We start from the raw sequence: 17,961 nt of genomic DNA, 5'->3' as shown, positions 1-17,961 counted from the left end.
AAACAAAAAAAAATACTATATCACCATCAACATATTTGCAATATACAATTTTGTATTTCAAAGTTACTTTGAGCACAAAAAACAATCTCTTTAATGTATTCTTCTCTGAAATAATAAAATATACAGTGTATATATAACTGATCTGAGACACCCACACACACACATTCAACAACATCTCAATGCAGCCTCAGTTTTTGACAGGTGAGATGCAGAGGTGAGTAACAGCATCTCTAATGACTTCCGTGAAGCAGCGTATTGATATTCGTGTTCGCCTGATCTCAGGGACGCGCCGAGAGAAGCTGCTCGCTGTTGACTGTGTGATGAAAGAGCGACACTGCCTTACTCGTGGAAAACCTCCGTAAATAAATGCAACCAATAACAAAAAAGAAAAACAGGAAAAAGCAGAAATGATGCACTTATTTTTTCATCACTGCTGTAACGTATCCGCTCGCATACACATGCTAAAGTGCCACGTCTTCCCTGCTCTGCTCCACTAACGTGTTTTTTTCTGAGAAGTGCTTCGTTTTATTACCATATTAGTCTACATTATGATGAAAGGGTGTGTGTGTGCGCTTGTGTGTGTGTGTGTGTGTGTGTGCAAGCCTTTCTCGCTATAGACTGCCTGCTGCAATCTCATCGTAATACAGGAAATGCATGCTGCTTCACACCCTGATCAATCTAACACACACACACACACACACACACACACACACAGACAGGCATCTGCCCAAGCACCTGTAGAGGTCTTCAAGCTATGCCAGCCGCCCTGCTAGCTAAAGCCTGCGGTGCCAGAGCCCGTCATAATCTACAATGGCACCTCGCAGGAACTCATTTAAAGCTGCTCCAACGTGTGAGTGTGTGTGCGTGTGTGTGTGTGCGTGTGTGTGTGTGTGCGTGTGTGTTGTATGCAGGACCACTTTCATAAGAACAGTTACATACTTCTGCTTCTGGAAAAATCCTGTTTATTATGCAGCCTCCTTTGAGAGAGAGACAGAGAGAGAGAGAGGGTGAGTAATTACTTTTTCCTTTTAAAAAACAGGGATTGAATCTTGATTCCCCTGCAGAGGCTAAGAGTAAACACTTAATCTAAGAGGCTTCGGCGAGGAAGAAAAAAAATAGAAAATAAAAGACTTATTCCCATAACTCTTCTTTGAAAGAAAGTCTTGTGCTCTCGCAGCCCCGCGCTTTAGCTTCGTTATCACATAAAGACACACACAGCGGAGGATCATGTTTACCGCCACGCGCCTCACTATCTTCACCTCCTTATTACGCCTTCTGCTCCGTCCACCTCTCGCTTCAGTCCAGACGCTCCTCTCATCTCTCCGAGCCCCTGCTCCCATTCTTCCTCCTGCTTTTCTGTCGCCTCTGGTCTTTTCTCTGCCAGGTAATGGTTTGCTTTCTATTTGGATCTCTAGCACCACCGCTTCTCCCTTTACCTTTGGCAAAACCAAAAAGTCATCAGATTATACGACCATCTGACACATTTCTGTATCATCGCCTGTATTAGGAAATTTGCAAATTGAAGCTTGTATCTCAAGTGATTCTGGGCTGACATATAATAGATAGATTTGAATTTAATATTCAAGCCATTTATAAATAAACTTCGCATTCGACCCCCTTTTTTAAAAAAAAACTAGCTCACAGCATCAAATTTAAAGACGTTCTCCTGAGATCTGTATCAGCTCTGAGAGGAGAAACTTAAAGAACTCTGAGAGGTAAAATAATGATCAAAGTCTGGTGCTGTAATATGAGAAGCTCATACAAAATGGATATCTGAACATCTACTTTACAACTGGGCGGCTCCATTTCATGATTTTGGTTTTTAGTTAGTTACTTCCTGTTTTATTTTGTAGTCATATCACTTTCTACTTCCTGCTCGCGCATGTTCCCTGTGTTCCTGGTTTGTCCCTCGTGGTTTTATGGTTTGTCCTCATCACTTTGGCGTTTTCTCTTTCCTTCATTTTTGTTGGCTGCCCCTTTTGATCCCTGGATTTTAGATTTTGGATTTGGGACTTTGGTTATCAGCATTAAGAGGCTCACTTTTTGCCTGTTTACTTGCCCGCATCTGTCTTGTGTTGGGTCCATTTTTGCGTAACGTGGCGCTCCATATCCTGAGGAAGTTTGTGTGATAAGATCGCAAGGTGAGGTGACTCAGCTGACCAGCTTGTCAGTGAAGTTCTATTTAAATGTTGCTCCAGTTAAGCTTATTTTAACAGAACTTATTTTTCAATTTTTGTATTTCAAAAATGTGTTCTAAGAGTGTGATGATGATGATGTTGTTTGTCCAGGCGGGTCTCCAGTTTTTGGAGTCAATTTGAGTTCACATCATTGGTATTTACGAGAAAACTTCCAGTCCAGTAGAAAATAAGTGATTGGTGAGGCTTCGAATACAAATACAAAGAATCAGTCTTTTTCTGCTGTCCTTTGGATGCACTCGTTAAGTCTAGTTGCATAAAGAAACACCAATCTGCTCCGTCCCTGATAGGAACAACAGACGCTCAGCTTTCAGATTCCAAGAACAGGTGTGTCTCTCTCAAGGCAACATTCCTCATTTATTATATTCTTTATGCCGGCATTCAGAGGACGTAATACAAAACAGCAGCCGAGAGATGTACTTTGTGATGGTCAGTAGTCAAATGCTGGAATGAATTACCGAACTGTAAAAGTTGATGGTTGTCAAATCAAAGCTTTGGTGTCTCTACACCTCTTTCTCCCTCACACAGTCCGTCCTCTCCCTGCCAGTGGCTCCATTTCAAGCTTTCTCACCTCCTCGTTGAACAGAATCATTCACATTTCCCCTCAGAATTTACATCCCAGTCTCCATCTATTATCGCCTTACCGCCTCCCATCCATTCTCCACCCCCTCATCTCTCATCACCGCGCCGTCCAGCGAATCAAGCTTCCAGCAGAGCGGGGCCTCATGATTTGAGCCGGGAGCTTGCCAAGAGCACTGGCCCAGGACCAGAGCAGCGATCCTGGGCGGCCCGTGCCCAGATTAGCCCGCCTCAGAGTGGCGCTGGAGCTCCCCTGCTCCCTGGGCTCCAGCTGGAGGAGAGGAGATTAGAGCGAGAGGGAGGAGCAGATTGAGACACAAGAGATTCCAAAAGCCGTTTTTAGACTGCCTGTGAAATTGGATAACAGATTACTCTCAAATGTCCTCCTAACACTTTATATTAAGTAGAACTAATAACATTAATCTAATAAATTGCCAAATACTTCAGTGGTGCTCTGAAGGGAGCGCGGGAAGGATTCAAACTGGGTGTTTTCTCCGTCTCGTCACCAGGCAGCGGGGACGAACACACTGGAAATGCTGAGGGGAACCATGATTGTTCCTGCTGTTGTTTTTAGTTAACCCGCTATACGCTTTACGCTCAGAACCAAACTGAAGACAGGCAACGTTAGCCGCTGTCTGCTGAACACAGCAGCTAAACAAAAAGAGGTAAAATGAGACTGAGGATTGGATTTAAAGACGCAAAGGTGGACAGCAACACCGCTCCATGAATGGGGAGTTATTTATTTGCCAGAAGAACTTCAGGTGATTCTAACAAGTGGCCAGAGCCAAAGTTTGGTCTATAAAGCATCAGAAAGCAGCGAGAACTTAATGTAAGCGCTGGTGAAAGATGTCGCCATCAAATACATTTTACCAGCTGGGGTTCGATTGATTTCCTGTTTTGCAGGTCGGGTGTGATTAAATCGGATTGATTTGATGTGGACGGACTCAACTGGCATGTGTCAGGTGGAGTGCAACCAACCAGCAGGGACTCATCGATATGTTGTGGCTTCAGTAACATGGAGCGGTGATGTCATCCATCTTTATTTACCATCAGAGTTGTGCCTCTACTACCCCGGCCGACGTCAACAAGCGAGGACTTATTAATAATGAGCTCAGCACGTCCTCTGTGCGTTTAAAATGAAGAGTCGCCAAGCGTTTCAGTGGACAGCTCGCGGCTTTTCTTGTGAAACATTTGCAGGAGCAGTTTGCGGAAAAGCAAAATGACTTGCAAGGTTCCCACGAGAACCTGAAATTGAGCTTTTCTCGAGTTGCACCAAGCCCAAGTCTTATTTTGATGTAACTGAAACTCCAGATGGACAAAAGTGGAATGGTTGTTGTGAATGGTTGGTTGGGTAATGGTGAACACCGAGGAAATAGCCATCGGGCACAATTTGGGATTCAGTATCTCGAGGTCGCCCCGGAGGTGAAAAGATATCCGACAAAAACAACTTTCCCAAAAAAATGTTGTGTTTCCTTTAAATCGACTTTCAGAGAAGTGCACCGCCAGCTGTACTTCCTGAGCCAGAGCCGCCCCACCGCGAGCTGAGAGGGTGCAAGTATTCAAAAACTTTTAAGATATTTAATTTAAGATGTCGACGTGAGATGAGAAAAAGCAGCAATTTCTGCCATTTGAGACGCTTCGACAGTCAAAACAACGCAGCGTTTTTGCTTGATTGCTGTATTATAAAAAACAGCTCTTGATTAATTTTCTCTTTCAATTAAACATTTAATTCACTAATACTAACATCTGCACTTTGAGAGAAAATTACAGGGGGAGAAGTGATTCAATACAAGGGCAATCAAAAGCTGATGAAAACCCCTCGTACCCTGACAGTCTACCCTCCTTTTTTCTTTGTGTTGAATTAAAACGGGGTTACAGCAGTTAAAATAATTAACGTCTGAAGAGATTTTGGTCGAAGAAGAGTCGAGTCTCACTGACGCATTTTAATCTCGACGAAATAATTACAGGGCGAAGCCAAAAACACCTACTGCGCTCAGAAATGTCAAGCTCACATCCATCCTGTTCTGTCACCAGTGATAGGTGAAATAAAAAGCCTAGAAGCTGCTAAAATGAGATAGCGAGTTTTTCTGGCCTTCGATTTTGCTTTTTCTTTTATTCCCCTAATTTTGTCACAGCTCCACAGTGAGACACAAGTTGCATCAGACCAAGAAAAGTCAGGACGACACACATCAGCCACAGACACGCGCCTCCCACAGCGGTGCCGCCACCTCATCCACGGTCTGCTTCCCTTCCGCGTTCAAAAAAACTAATAGGAGGTGTCGGAAGGAACGCCTCCTCATTTTCTGTGGGTAATAATCGCATACTGGAGCGATCGCGTCATGCCATGAAATTGAATTCTGCTCGGGCGTATGTGTTTTGGCCGCTCTGTTTTGCAGAAAAGTCACTGATTCCTGAAGGTCTACAGGCCAAATCAATACAGATCCTTTTGTGGGGGGGGAATCAATCGGCAGAAGCAAAGGTTAACCTGCCTCCGACTGCGTGATGGCTCTCTGCAAAGATCCAGCAACCCTTAACCTTTAGCATGGCATCATTCACTCCAGCTCACAGTGGCGTGCAGCTGTTTAACCAATCGCGGCAGCTTTCACCATCTCCAGCTTAATAGTTATAGTATCATCCACCCTCTGACACACACGTTTTATTCTCACATTTGGCACCGATGTTTTATCATTATTGCGTTGCCGGAGCTGCGTGGCTCCGCTGTTGATTGCGATTAATACTGGTGATGTAGGATTTAAATTGCTGCAGTAGCTCACCCGTGATAAGAACATCAGATAAATGGCTGAAATGTGAAATCTAAAAGTCTGAATGTACTTGATGGATCTCATAATGTGGGAGATTATTTCACGCCATCCATCACAGGCCGCGCTTACGACGGGAAACTCTGCTTTTATTACAATCACGCAAAGGAAGGGAGAGACGAGAGAGACGGCGGCAGAAGAAACCAGCCGTCCTGAATGAAGTGCGACACTCCTCTGCTCTTAAGTTGACTCGAGGGCTGCACTTCTAATAACTCAGTGAGATCCTTGACGTTCTCTGGGTATTATATAAAACTGGCGTAGGGGCTTGTGCAGTGTGTACTTTCAACGACGGTCTGATGACGGTCCAACTTCGCTAAAGCCTCCCACACAATCAGCTTGTGACTTCTCTTAATCTCTGCAGTCTTTATTGGTTAGTTGTGAATATGCTGGTGGAGGTTTAAATACTCACTCCCATCTTCACTATTTGTAACAATGCAAAACTTTAACAAAAAATGTGTGTGAGGGGAGTGAGTTTTAAATCAGGACATTGAGGGGAAAATGTAATTTTACTGGAATGCTAGAAGAGATCAAAATCAGTGATCCCATTTACAGAGCTTGATGTTCAATTCCTAATGGCGCCTTGGCCAAACAAACTCATTTGGAGTGTTCGGCCGATGGGATGCTGGTGTGGTGATGTGCTGATTATGTGGTAGAGACTGAACTGGCATCTCCTCTTGGTTGGCAGCGGCAGATCGAGTCTACGTGACGGCATAAACTGGTGGTTCTGGTCGATGGGAGGATGACAAGGGGAAACGTGGAGTGAAAAGCTGAATTAATGTCATTTGTTGAGCGTTTGCTGATCTTCGTTTCAGTGAAATTCTACTTGGATCCTTTTTGATTAGTTGCTGCCCCTGATAATTGTTAATAAAGGCGTTGTTGATAGCATTTAGCTGCTAGATGTGGCATTCAATCTCCCTGCTTCCAAAGCATACGCATCAAAAAATACTGCTGTTGTTGGAATTGCCAGTGTGTGCACTAGCTAACATTAACACTAGCTAACTTACGCTAGCGTCGCATGCACGGCTACTATATATATATACTGTAGAACTCTCTCGTGTTTACCCCCACAAACTGGCAACTACCTAGACTTTTGGCTGGCTGATGAAACACGGATACCACGTGCTACAAACGGTGTTATTGGCTCGCAAACTTTTTACTAGGAGCTGAAACATTTTGGATTTATGAGTCCTTAATCATGATCACGTTTTATGAGGAAAAGATACTTTTTTGGGGGCTAAAACTTCCAGCTTGTTTCCGTTCGTATCGAGACCCGGTTCATATTTTAAAAATGACAACAGGCAGATATTGGAAGTGGAGGACAGTGCTACATGAAATAATTGCCCAATGCCAGCTGCCAATGTGATTTTTTTATGTTTTCTTTCCTCAGGCCTGACCAGACCAAACTATTGTATTGCTGTTTGTTTCCGGCAATGATTTGTAAGGGTTTTGGAGGGCACTGAGAAATTAAATGTTTCCGTAAATCCTTCCCGGAAGGCACGTACAAACAGCCTCTTTTGTCATTTAACTTTGAGGACTCTAGACTGTCTGACCTCTGGGGCGCCTAATGGGAAACAGTTATTTGTCCTAAATGCATTGGACTGTAAGTCTGAGGAGAAAAGGGCTGAATAAAGCACATGAATGATGAACGGAGCGACAGTGATCTGAGGTCCAGTCTGAGAGTCAGGAGAGCTTTGAAGTTTGGTTTCAAAGGCAGAGAGGCATGATGCAGTCGTGGCCAGACCTCGACCGCTAAACAAAATCTGATGCGGGGTGAATCATAAAATGGCGAATGCATGACCTGCTGTTAGCCTCCTGTATTTTACATTTTCTTTATTCTGTGATCAGAGATCCAGTTCAAGCCGGGCTTCGCTTTAAAGTTGCAATATGGAAGAAAAATGTGGAGGGGGGGCAGTATATCACAAAGGTAACCGCTAACTACAGCTGATAATTAACTTCATGCTGAGACCCGGCTGAAAACTCCAGACCAATCAGGGCCGGAGCTAAATGAGGTCGCTGACAATAGCACCAGAAATGCCGTCAGTGCCACCGCACAGAAAAACAATGGGAACTTGCTGAGTGTATGTGGTGGCAACAGAGAGTAAGGACTCTGTGCTTTTCTACGTCCGTAAACCTGCAGATCTAAGACAAAGTCATCAGCCACAGTTTCGTGCAGTTTTGCAGAGCTCACACACGGGAACAGTAAACTCCAAAAGTCAGAGCAGTTTAATCCAGTTGGATGTTTGTGCTCCTCCGTCAAAAAGGCTCCAAGTGGCTTTAAACTTTCCTTACACTTTCAAAATGAAAGACAAATCTGACTTCTAAAAACTCCATTTAGCTGTTTATCACAGATGGGAACCAATGTTGCTGTGTGATCGTCTCCCTGCACCTTATTTGTTTATACAAGTACACGTCTTTCATTTGTCTGGATTCACCAGAGGTGAATTTGATGAAACTCTGTATGTGCTTAATTAATTTTTGCTTTTCAGTCTGCCAAAGAAATCAAAAATATGACCGAGGCAAGAACAGAAAATCTGATGTCTAAATCCAAGTCCTCTGGAAAAGAACATTTGCCTGGATACTTCTCTACTTAAAGAAAATAGGAAAATAAAAATAGAATTGTTCCGATGTTTGTGAGGCACAGCAACGTGTCGGCTGTCAAGGTCAGAGAGAAGAAAAAAAAAAAGAACATTTAAAGAGGCCGTGCGTGCATGATTCTCATGCAGGCTCCCGACTTTGGTTTTGCTGATGCAATCGATGATTGTTAAAGGGGTTTCTGATGGAAGGTTTACGTGGAGAGACGTGGAGCCGCGTAAAAGCACTGCACCACACTATACAAAGACCTCTCCCTTGACTTATGAAGAGGCAGACATTAACAGTGAAGCACGAGGGTCTGAGAATGTAAAGAAAGAAGAGGAAGTGGAGAATACGGGTGAAAAAAGCAAAAGCAGCCCGAGCCATGCAATCACAGAAAATGACACATGACATTTCGAACTCAATTTGTTCCGTATAGCAATCCTCGCTGTAAATTACAGAACCAATCACCCGAGACCGTTTCTTTCTCCTCCGCTCGTCTCGGTTGGTAACGTGTGCGAGCGGAGGGACGAACCCTCTCAGCGTGAGCGATCTGTGAAATCCTCCGATATTTCAAGGGCAGATACCACATTTGACCTTGATGCACCTTCTGCATTAGAGGTGAAATCAAATCAATGGGTTGCTGGCTAATGGAGCCAGTGAGAAGATTCCAGAGAAGTGGCATTAATGCAGCTGGCCTTTCGTTTGACACCTTTTATCTCCAGCGACGCTGCGCAGAGTTTATTTCTGGCAACATCTACACTTATCCAAGTAAAGCTTCATATGGATTTAATAAAACTCTTTGATTGATTGAAATAATATGAGCCCTTTTTGCTTTTTACCTACTTAATGAATGGCGGGATTTAAACGGAGAGGTCAGATTACGTGTCGACTGCAGAAAGCTCCTCCGTCCCCGAAGCACAGCCCAGTCGCCAGGAGGTGACGCTGGCATTTTACATTTCCGCAAACCACAAGTACACATTTGTACGTGTCAAGCGCACCATGTTGATATTGTACAACACGTGCCATATCGCATCCACATGAGGTGACTTTCATGGCCAGAGGTAGATAGATGGTGGTGGTGTTCGACCCTAACAAGAGGGCTGCTGAGCCGGAGACGAGACTGCGTTGGAACATCTGTGAGGAGCCACTGGATATTTTCAACAGGATGTCACAACATTTTCCTGCAGTGCTTTTTAGCATCAGAAGCCAGATATTTTCTGACAAGACGTCAGGACATCTCAGCCATGTTTGTGGCACAAAACCAGAATATTTTTTGATGAAACATCAGGATGTCTGGAGCCTCGTGTGTGGTGACGAGACACGGTGCTTTACTTTAAGCCGAAACTCGATCTTTTTCTTTTTCTTTTAGTTTTTTTTTGTGCCTAAACCTTCACCAGACCCTGAGCACAGTGTCGTCACATAAACATAGAAACATTAACCTAACCCCAAGTAAAAAGTCAGACCACCAGTGTTCCAGCTTCACTTTGGGTAAAGAATTTTCATTTTTAATGCCGTCAGATTGCCGTCATGGCACCTCATCGCTCACTTTTAAAAAGGGCAGCTGTGGCTCAGAAGGTAGAGCAAGTTGTCCGTAATCCAGTCCTTCCAGAAAAATGCAGACTTTTTTTGTGATTGTTGCGGGCAAAAATCCTTGATTATGCGGCATGTTTTCTTAAAAAAAATGCGATGGAATATGCGGGATATTTATGCAATTTTATGCAATGAAATTACGGGAACTTGCAAAAACTGTGGTTTGATGAAAAAGAGAAAAAAAGTGATTCCCCCAACACCCTGTTCTCAATAGGCTACTACCTTAATGTAAAGAGTCATTTCTTATTACTTCCTATGATAAGCAGCATACTACATCACAGAAAGTGCTGGGAATATTGAATTCTTGTTTTATTTCAGACCTTAATAAACACATGGCTCAAACTTACAAAACATTGATGAGTCAAACAAGTTCTGTAGCTTTACAAAAGGAATATGCTACAACTTCTGTAAAAATGAATAAATAAAATATAAAAAATAAAATGTGCTTCCTGTTTTACAGAGGTAGTTATACAAAACAGACATCTTCTGTTAAAATAAGTGCTTCCAATGCACAAAGTGCAATCTCTTACTGTAAGGTAAATTCACATACTACTAATATACTTACAACTGTAAGGTTTTTGAAACTAGTATGATTTTTTTGTTGGTAGATGAGACTGATTTGCAGGCTTCATGATGGCTTCATCAGGGGGTTTGCAGCTTTTGATGATGTTCATGTTGCGTAATTACGTCACTTCATAACGTTCCCATGGCAACGGGTAAATGGCTGCTCTTGTGTGAAGTAAACGCAACATTTTTCAACTTTCTGCTGAGATATATGTGACTTTGTTGCAACGAAAATGTGGGGATTATGAAATCATGCAAGCGCCGCATATTTTTAGCGGAAATCGGCAATTTATGCGGTGAAAGTGCGGCGTATTTGAAAAAATGCAGACCCCGCATAAATATGCGGACTTTGGCTAATTATGCATTGAATTATGCGATCGCATAATCGCGTTTTTCTGGAGGGACTGGTAATCATTGTTGCTGGTTCGATTCTCCAACTCAAAGTCTGCATGTTGAAGTATCCTTGAGTAGATGCTGAAATTCAATGGCAGGGTAAGAAACTTTTTTTTTAACATTTGCCTTTGTGAGGATCTTTAAAATGTGTATATAGTAAAAATTGAGAGGTGACACAAGGTAACACCGCTGCTGGCAATATTTTCCATCCCAAGCCGGGACAGTCTTGTTACTCTGACACCAGCAGTTACACTATACCCCTCTGCCTGTGTGCTGTACGTTGTGTTAACTCGCGCTACACATTTAAATCAGCCTGTCTGCACAGACAGAACCTGCAACTTTAATGCTCAGCTGTACAGGCGGCCACAACGTGCCTGCTGACACTGGACTTTAGTTCGGAGCAGCCAGCACTCTGTCCGGTGACCATTACAATAAAAAGTACATTCAGAAATAAAAAACCTCGTGCTGAACAATGTTGGCAAAAGGAGGGAATGGCAGCATTACAAAGATGGAGTGGCGGATGCAAACAATGTGTGTCCTGTAGCACAGTTGAGAGTTTGGTCTGAGCCACAGCATGTCAAACACAAGCACGCTAATAAGGAGAGCGCTCACACTGCCCGACGGCTGAGAAAAGATTTCTGACACGCCAGAAATCCATTCAGTCGTCCGAGAGCCAGATCGTTGACGAACTGTCTGGCATGAACTCGATTGTTAAATTAGCTGGGATGAGCAATTCAGGGCTAACATTGGGCTCAACACATACATAGTCTGCTTTATGGACTTGTCATGACTCAAGATGGCTAACTGACTCTCCGGCTGTGTGCTCAGCGAAATATCACCTCTGTGCACGAGAGCTGAAGCCGGGGAGTGGACTGACGAGCGTGCGGATTCTACTTAGTTCAATCTGTTCCTGCCACATCAGCTGAGGCTAGCTAACCGCCGTCTAGTGCTAAGAGGCTAATGTTTTGACTGTTCCAGCAGTGACAGCAGATGAATCAGAGAGCAGATGTACAGTTTCTGCCTTGTCTGTGCTAAAACAGATTATTTAAGTGCATGTCCCTGCTCTTGCTAGCTCTAGTTAGCGGTTTGGGTTAGCCCCGAACTTTTCAAACATGCATGACAACCCCGGCCTTAAAATGAGCTATCTGTTCAAATCAGGTTTTAGTCTTGCTGCGATTGTGCAGACAAAAAGCAAGAATGGGACTGCTCCCCTGACTTGAAATAACCCAGACCTAATTTATTAAAACCAGATATTTGTGCGGTGCTGCCGTACATGATAGATCTAAAAAGTCTCAGATGAAACCACGTGTGATGTTTGAGCTCCATACTTCCCTCCACGCGACAGTGTTGATGGTGATATCAAAGTGAGAGTCACGCTTTGCTCCGTCCTTGATCTCTCTTTTCCTAGCAGATTGAGTCATCCCTTGTGACACGTAAGAGACTATAAAATGTTGGGACACGGCGTCCGTGTCAATAATTAATGGATGTGTCCATTTAGTGCAGGAGCGATAAGATGCTGTAACCCCTTTCATCTGTCTTGTTTGTTCTTCCCGTCTCCTTCACATACTGCTTTTCTCCAAATCACAGGGGTTCAGATTTTGAGGTCCGGCTCGCTGAGCCCCTGAAAGCAGGCAGTCTCCCGCAGTAAGACTCAATATTTAACACCTCGCGAGTCATCTGAGGGACGGATCACATCAAGCTGAAGTGGGAGACACAGTGGCAGTGCAAGAGAACAAGAAATACTCAAGTAAAGAGAGGAAGACGCTCTCCTATTGGGGTTTTAAAAAACCAGAGGTGCTAATGAAAGGAGTCAGAAGAGCCTAGATGGGGGCAAACATGAATCTGCCCCTGTTTGAGGCAGGGGTGGATACTTCTCTGTTAGCCCGAGCCAAGTCCAGCCAAGACAGCACATGTGTGAGAATGTGCAACAGTCGTTGTCAGTCAATAAGTGTCTCGCGACGGCTGCTGTGTCCGTACGACTACATCGCGGCGGAGCTGATGTTTGAAAGACACGGAGGCGCGATGAAGCCACCCATGAAATTGATCCGAACACAGAGGCTTCGAGAGCTCTTGCACACACCGCGACCGGCCATGCATGCGCTTACCCGCGCAAATGCAGTCGGAGGGACAAGAGAATACCTCGGAAGATGAGAAGAGGACCTGAGGATATTAGTAAAGCAATGAGAGCTGACCTTCCACGCTGGGGAAAGCAATATCCATCTGACAGAGCAGAATGTAAATCCACAGCCTCGGTAATAACCAGGCCGCTCCAGCCGTGTGCTGTTTAGCTTACATGGACAATCACATTTATTCATGTGTCTATTACGTGACTGATTTGGCTGCGCTTTACCAAAAGCACCTGATGGCTGCCGGATGCATTTAGGAGCTAATGAAAGTGTGACACACCCGATGATTGTCCACATGTGTGTGTGTGTGTGGCTGCTGCTCTGATTTCTGTGCTGCAGAGCTGAAAAGTCAATTTTAATGCAAATGTGAATTATTTGACAAATACGTTGCCTCAAAATCAAGGAATACACTCGCACGCCCGCCGCTCGCAATCAATTTCTCTTTGTTCCCTGAAACACATCGCTCTCAATATCTTCACTTGCCTTCACTTACCCGCTGCATTTGGCGAATCCATATTTACTATTGATTGTAATCACTTACAGAACCCAGTAGCCATTACTTTCAATTAATGCTGTGTATTTCATAAGAGACATCCGTGAATGCAGCAGCTGCAGCTCGTGTGGGGTTTTTTTTTTTATGTACGAAGGCACGGATCAGTCGATAAATTGCAATTTGTATGCACGTTCATGTGAGTACTGTATTTCAGTTCTCTTTCCCTCAGTCAATCAGCATTTCTGCCCCGCTTCCAGTCCTCGTCCGAGCCTCCCACCCAGAATAACATGGCAAATTTGCAGGAATACATTATTAATTTCCCGTCAGAAATGGCAGCTGCCCTCGATGACAAGTGCTCCTTGCATCCCATCCCTCCCTCATTCCCTCATTCCCCCTCCTTTCATTTTCATTTTTCATTTCCTGTAGTGCACCTGAGACACAAATACTCGCTCGATGCTCCCCCTCTGTGCTCCTGTCGTCTCTCCTCCCACCTCCGCGGCCGAGCTGACACGCCACACACACACCGCACACTGCATACACACAGTCACACAAGCAGACATGGACTCAATATCATGTCTAGTCAGGCCGCGTGCTGGATATATACAGGAACGTAGTGAACGTGAATAAGAACACCAACCTATGCTATTGCACCGCGAACGCTATCTGACACTGAGTCATTCTGAGCCTTTGTTGGTCCTCTGGCCCGCAGACGACAAAATGACAGAAAACAGAAAATAAATCTCTCTCTTTTCTGGAATCTTGAGCCCCTCGCAGCCTCCGGCTCTTTATCTAAGAGTCTGTCTCCAGGTCCTGATCTCCTCCCCCCCCACCACTCTGTCCAGGTACAGGCCTTTGTGCGATTCTGAAGATAGCCGCAACAAAGGTCTGCAAATATAACCCAGTTCCAAGGAAACTCAATGCACCGCGACCCGTTTCTAAAATAAACTTCAAATATGTATTTAACCCGCAGCCTTTCAGTTTCCTTTTTGCCTCGTCCACAAGCGAAGAGAGTTCTTTCCATCCAGCAGCAAACAGCCCTAAATCCTCGATGATGCTACAACCTCCCCACTTTAGTTTTACAGTTCTGTTATTGTGCTTGCAAGTCAATTTCTGACTTTCAGTTTAACATCTCCCGGTCTCCTGGGTGAGAGGCATTTGTTCAACCCGTCCACCAACCCCGACCTTCACCCCGCCTGGACTCTCCCTCTTGTGACTAATGACACAGTTAGAACATGAAACATGTGTGTCAGCTGTCAGTCAGTACGTTTACATGCACAGCTTAGTCGAACCATAGCTCGACTATGCTACTCAACCAGACGACTGCAATTATCCGAGTATACATGCCAGTGAGAAAATCGGATTATTGGGCCGGAGCATGTCATACCCTGGTACGATAGGTAGCCACCTCCTGCTGACCTCATTACGTCACCAGCTGCCTCGGCATTCCAGAAAGATGGCGAACGAAGAACGACACAAAGCTACATCTTTGTACATTTCGTATATGGTGTACATGATAATTACACAAACTAGATGCACAATGGCGCTCTTTGTTGCGGTGATTTCGGAGGAAAGACGCTGCCGCTGCCGTCCATCTACTTCCGGCTCACGGCCTCGGGGAAAAAAATCTTGCGCCTGTGCAGAACGCAAAATCCAATCCAGTCCGATTTTAGTCAGACTAAGGTGTATACATGCATCTTAAAGATCCGATCATAGTAATTAACACAGTAATTCGGTTTTCTTGAGTGTCACGTAAACGGGCTGAGTGTGTTGGAGTTAACACGAGACGGGCACAGCTCGGGGCTGAGTTCAGAGTATAGAAACACTTCCTTGTTTGTGTTGAAGCCTCGTGGTTAGCGTCTGGACATCTGAATGTTTGCGCTGCTGACTGCAAAATCCAGAGAAAACAAACATTTTCTTAACTCAAAAACCGTGCACTTCTTTCCGTCCACCCTCCCAAACACAGGACTTTAACCCCTCTGATTTTGATGATGTCGTAAAGTGACTCATTGGCTCTTGAGGATGAGTGCTGCATAATGATTCAGCATGACGTTTTTGGCAAATTATATACTTGATTCGTGTCAATGTGAACTTTCAGACACATTTACATGTTTGAAAAATCTGACAACTTTCATGATATCATCAATAATACGTCTTAATACCCTGCAATTACTCTGAGGACCGCCTGTTAAAGACCCCGGCTCCAGAGAATTACCACTAATCACATAACATTATTGACAAAGGTCAGTGAAACTGTAATGAGTGCTTGACACTCTTAATTGCACGTGAGTACTCTGCCTTTCGGACAGATCGTATGGCATATAAAATGACTTTTCTCCATTTCTGTCTCCCTTAAATGTCCACTTATCGGCACAGGAAGAGCATTTATGGTAATGAGGATGGAACATTTCATCGAGGTATTTCATGTTGACCTGTGCTCACGACTCAACCCACATCTGAACAAGTGTAATCTCAGGAATCAGAACAGTGTCAATCTCATTTTCTTCAGTGTTATATGGTCGGGTGGTTGAAAATCTCAACACCTCGTACAACCTGTGGATTCATAAACTGGGATAACTTTTATGCCAAGGGCGGAAAAAAATCAAGTGAACAAGTGTTTTGTTTCTTTGGCTGGTTGGGAAGCTTAATGAAAGACGCTGGAAAAGTGCTTAAAGAGAAATTACACTGGAATTACATTGTTTAGCCAAATTAGACCCATAATGCAGCAGTTAAGGCTGCAGTGCAGAACGTGAGTACGTGAAACAGTGAGGTACTTGCTTTAAATATACGTCAAGAATTCAAAGTAAAAGCATTGAATTTGATTTAAAAAGTATTAAATTGCATCCGAAGCTCACATTTATTGCACCATTAACACAATGCATACATCTCAACTGTTTCTGCAGAATAATTAGTGGCTAATCATTTGTCACGACTCATTTATGACACTTCGCCCACCATTTCACCAGCCATTACCCTTTCTTTCACGTTCGTCCTCTCTCGTGTGTTATTGGCGGAACTTCACAACATGACGGAGGCAGAAATTAGATGTAGCCGGCGCGCTGCTCATTAGCATTGTTGGTTGTGTGATGGGTGATTAATCGGGGGCTTCACTGGCTTTGCTAGAGTTGCAAAAAAATTAAGAAAAGATCTTAAAAATAATTATTTAAATATTAATTTCCATAACCCAGCGTTTCCCTACAGCCTACAGTTTCCTTTCAATCGAATTAGCCCTGACTAATCAAGCTGTTAAAGAAAACATTTTTTTTTTTCTCAGCAGAAGGATCTTTTTAATGCATTTATATGAATTCATTATTTCTATCTCATTCAATTATTCTGTCACTGGCCCCAGTGGCACCGTTGTGGCAAATTAAAGGCAGTTTGCAGAAAGACACATACACACTTTAGCAACGCTGACAACAGTGACATATCTTCATTAGAATAATAAGCCACTGTTTATGCACCAACTCATTGACATGCACACATGCTCTGTTTATCAGAGGGTGTCTTTGGCAATAATGTGATTATTTGCAAGTGTAATGCAGCGCTGAATGCGATGTGCTGAAGGGGGACTAAGAGGTCTGGAGGGGGGGAGGGCGTAAAGCGTGCATGCTGTTTGAAAAAAGGATAACAAAAAAAGGGAATAAAAACAGGGGGAGGAGGGGTAAAGTGCTGATTGGATAACTGAGCGTTTCTTTTTTGGAGCTAAGCCATAACAATAACTGTTCAAACACAGTGCGCACGGTCCAGCCCTCCTAAGGGACAGGACAATGATTGTTTACGGGCGATTAGGCAAATTGCAAACTAAAAATATGTGTGTTTAGGAACAAACAAAAAGTGGAAGAAGACTAATGGAGTTGTTAGAGCACAGTTTCCATTGGCAAGTTCCCATTAACGATCCTCAGAGTATTAAATGGACCTGAAGACAAATGTTTTAAAGATAACGGGTCAACCCACAACTGTGACTTCCACATCTGTCTTGCCAGCGTTTAGCTAATGATGAGGTTAGCATTACTTAAGACAAAGTTCAGACGAGGTTCTCTGTTTGGCCCGGAGGCGGTTTGGGTTTGTAAATCAGTTTATCTTTCATTGGCAGAAGGACCTCTAAGCGAAACCAAATGTAATTTCCATTGGCATCTCTGCACACACAGTCTAATAAATGTGACATTATGAGTCGACTTGTCAAAACCAAGGCCATATTTCTCATTTTTAAGCGATCAATAGTGCTTTCATCACCACAAAATGAAATAGTTAAATATTTAGGGAAACATGAGTTCAGTAAGAACATTAAAATCATGCTGATGTCTGTTTGTAAAGCTCCCAGTGGCAGCCGGTTAGCCTAGCTTAGCATGGCTACTGAAAACAAGGGGCTCTGTCAAAACAGTGTTGGGGTAAAGTAACGCGTGAGAGTACTAAGATTACCTTTTTGTAAAACAATATTGTGGGAATTCACGTAATCAGATACTTTGTTACATTTTCACATCAGTAATCCATTACCGTGAGAATTCCGCTGTTTTGACTTGTTCCTGGTGCTCCACAGGTGAACGAGAAAAGTTTCACTGTGCCGTCTTCACACGTTTAAGTGTGGTTGTGTCGTGTCAGTTGGCAGGTGTAACTCTGATTCTTGAGTTGCA

The sequence above is a fragment of the Sparus aurata genome, chromosome 3 (genome assembly GCF_900880675.1).
Source record: "Sparus aurata chromosome 3, fSpaAur1.1, whole genome shotgun sequence".
Taxonomy (NCBI): domain Eukaryota; kingdom Metazoa; phylum Chordata; class Actinopteri; order Spariformes; family Sparidae; genus Sparus; species Sparus aurata.
Note: the sequence above shows the minus strand (reverse complement) of the source record.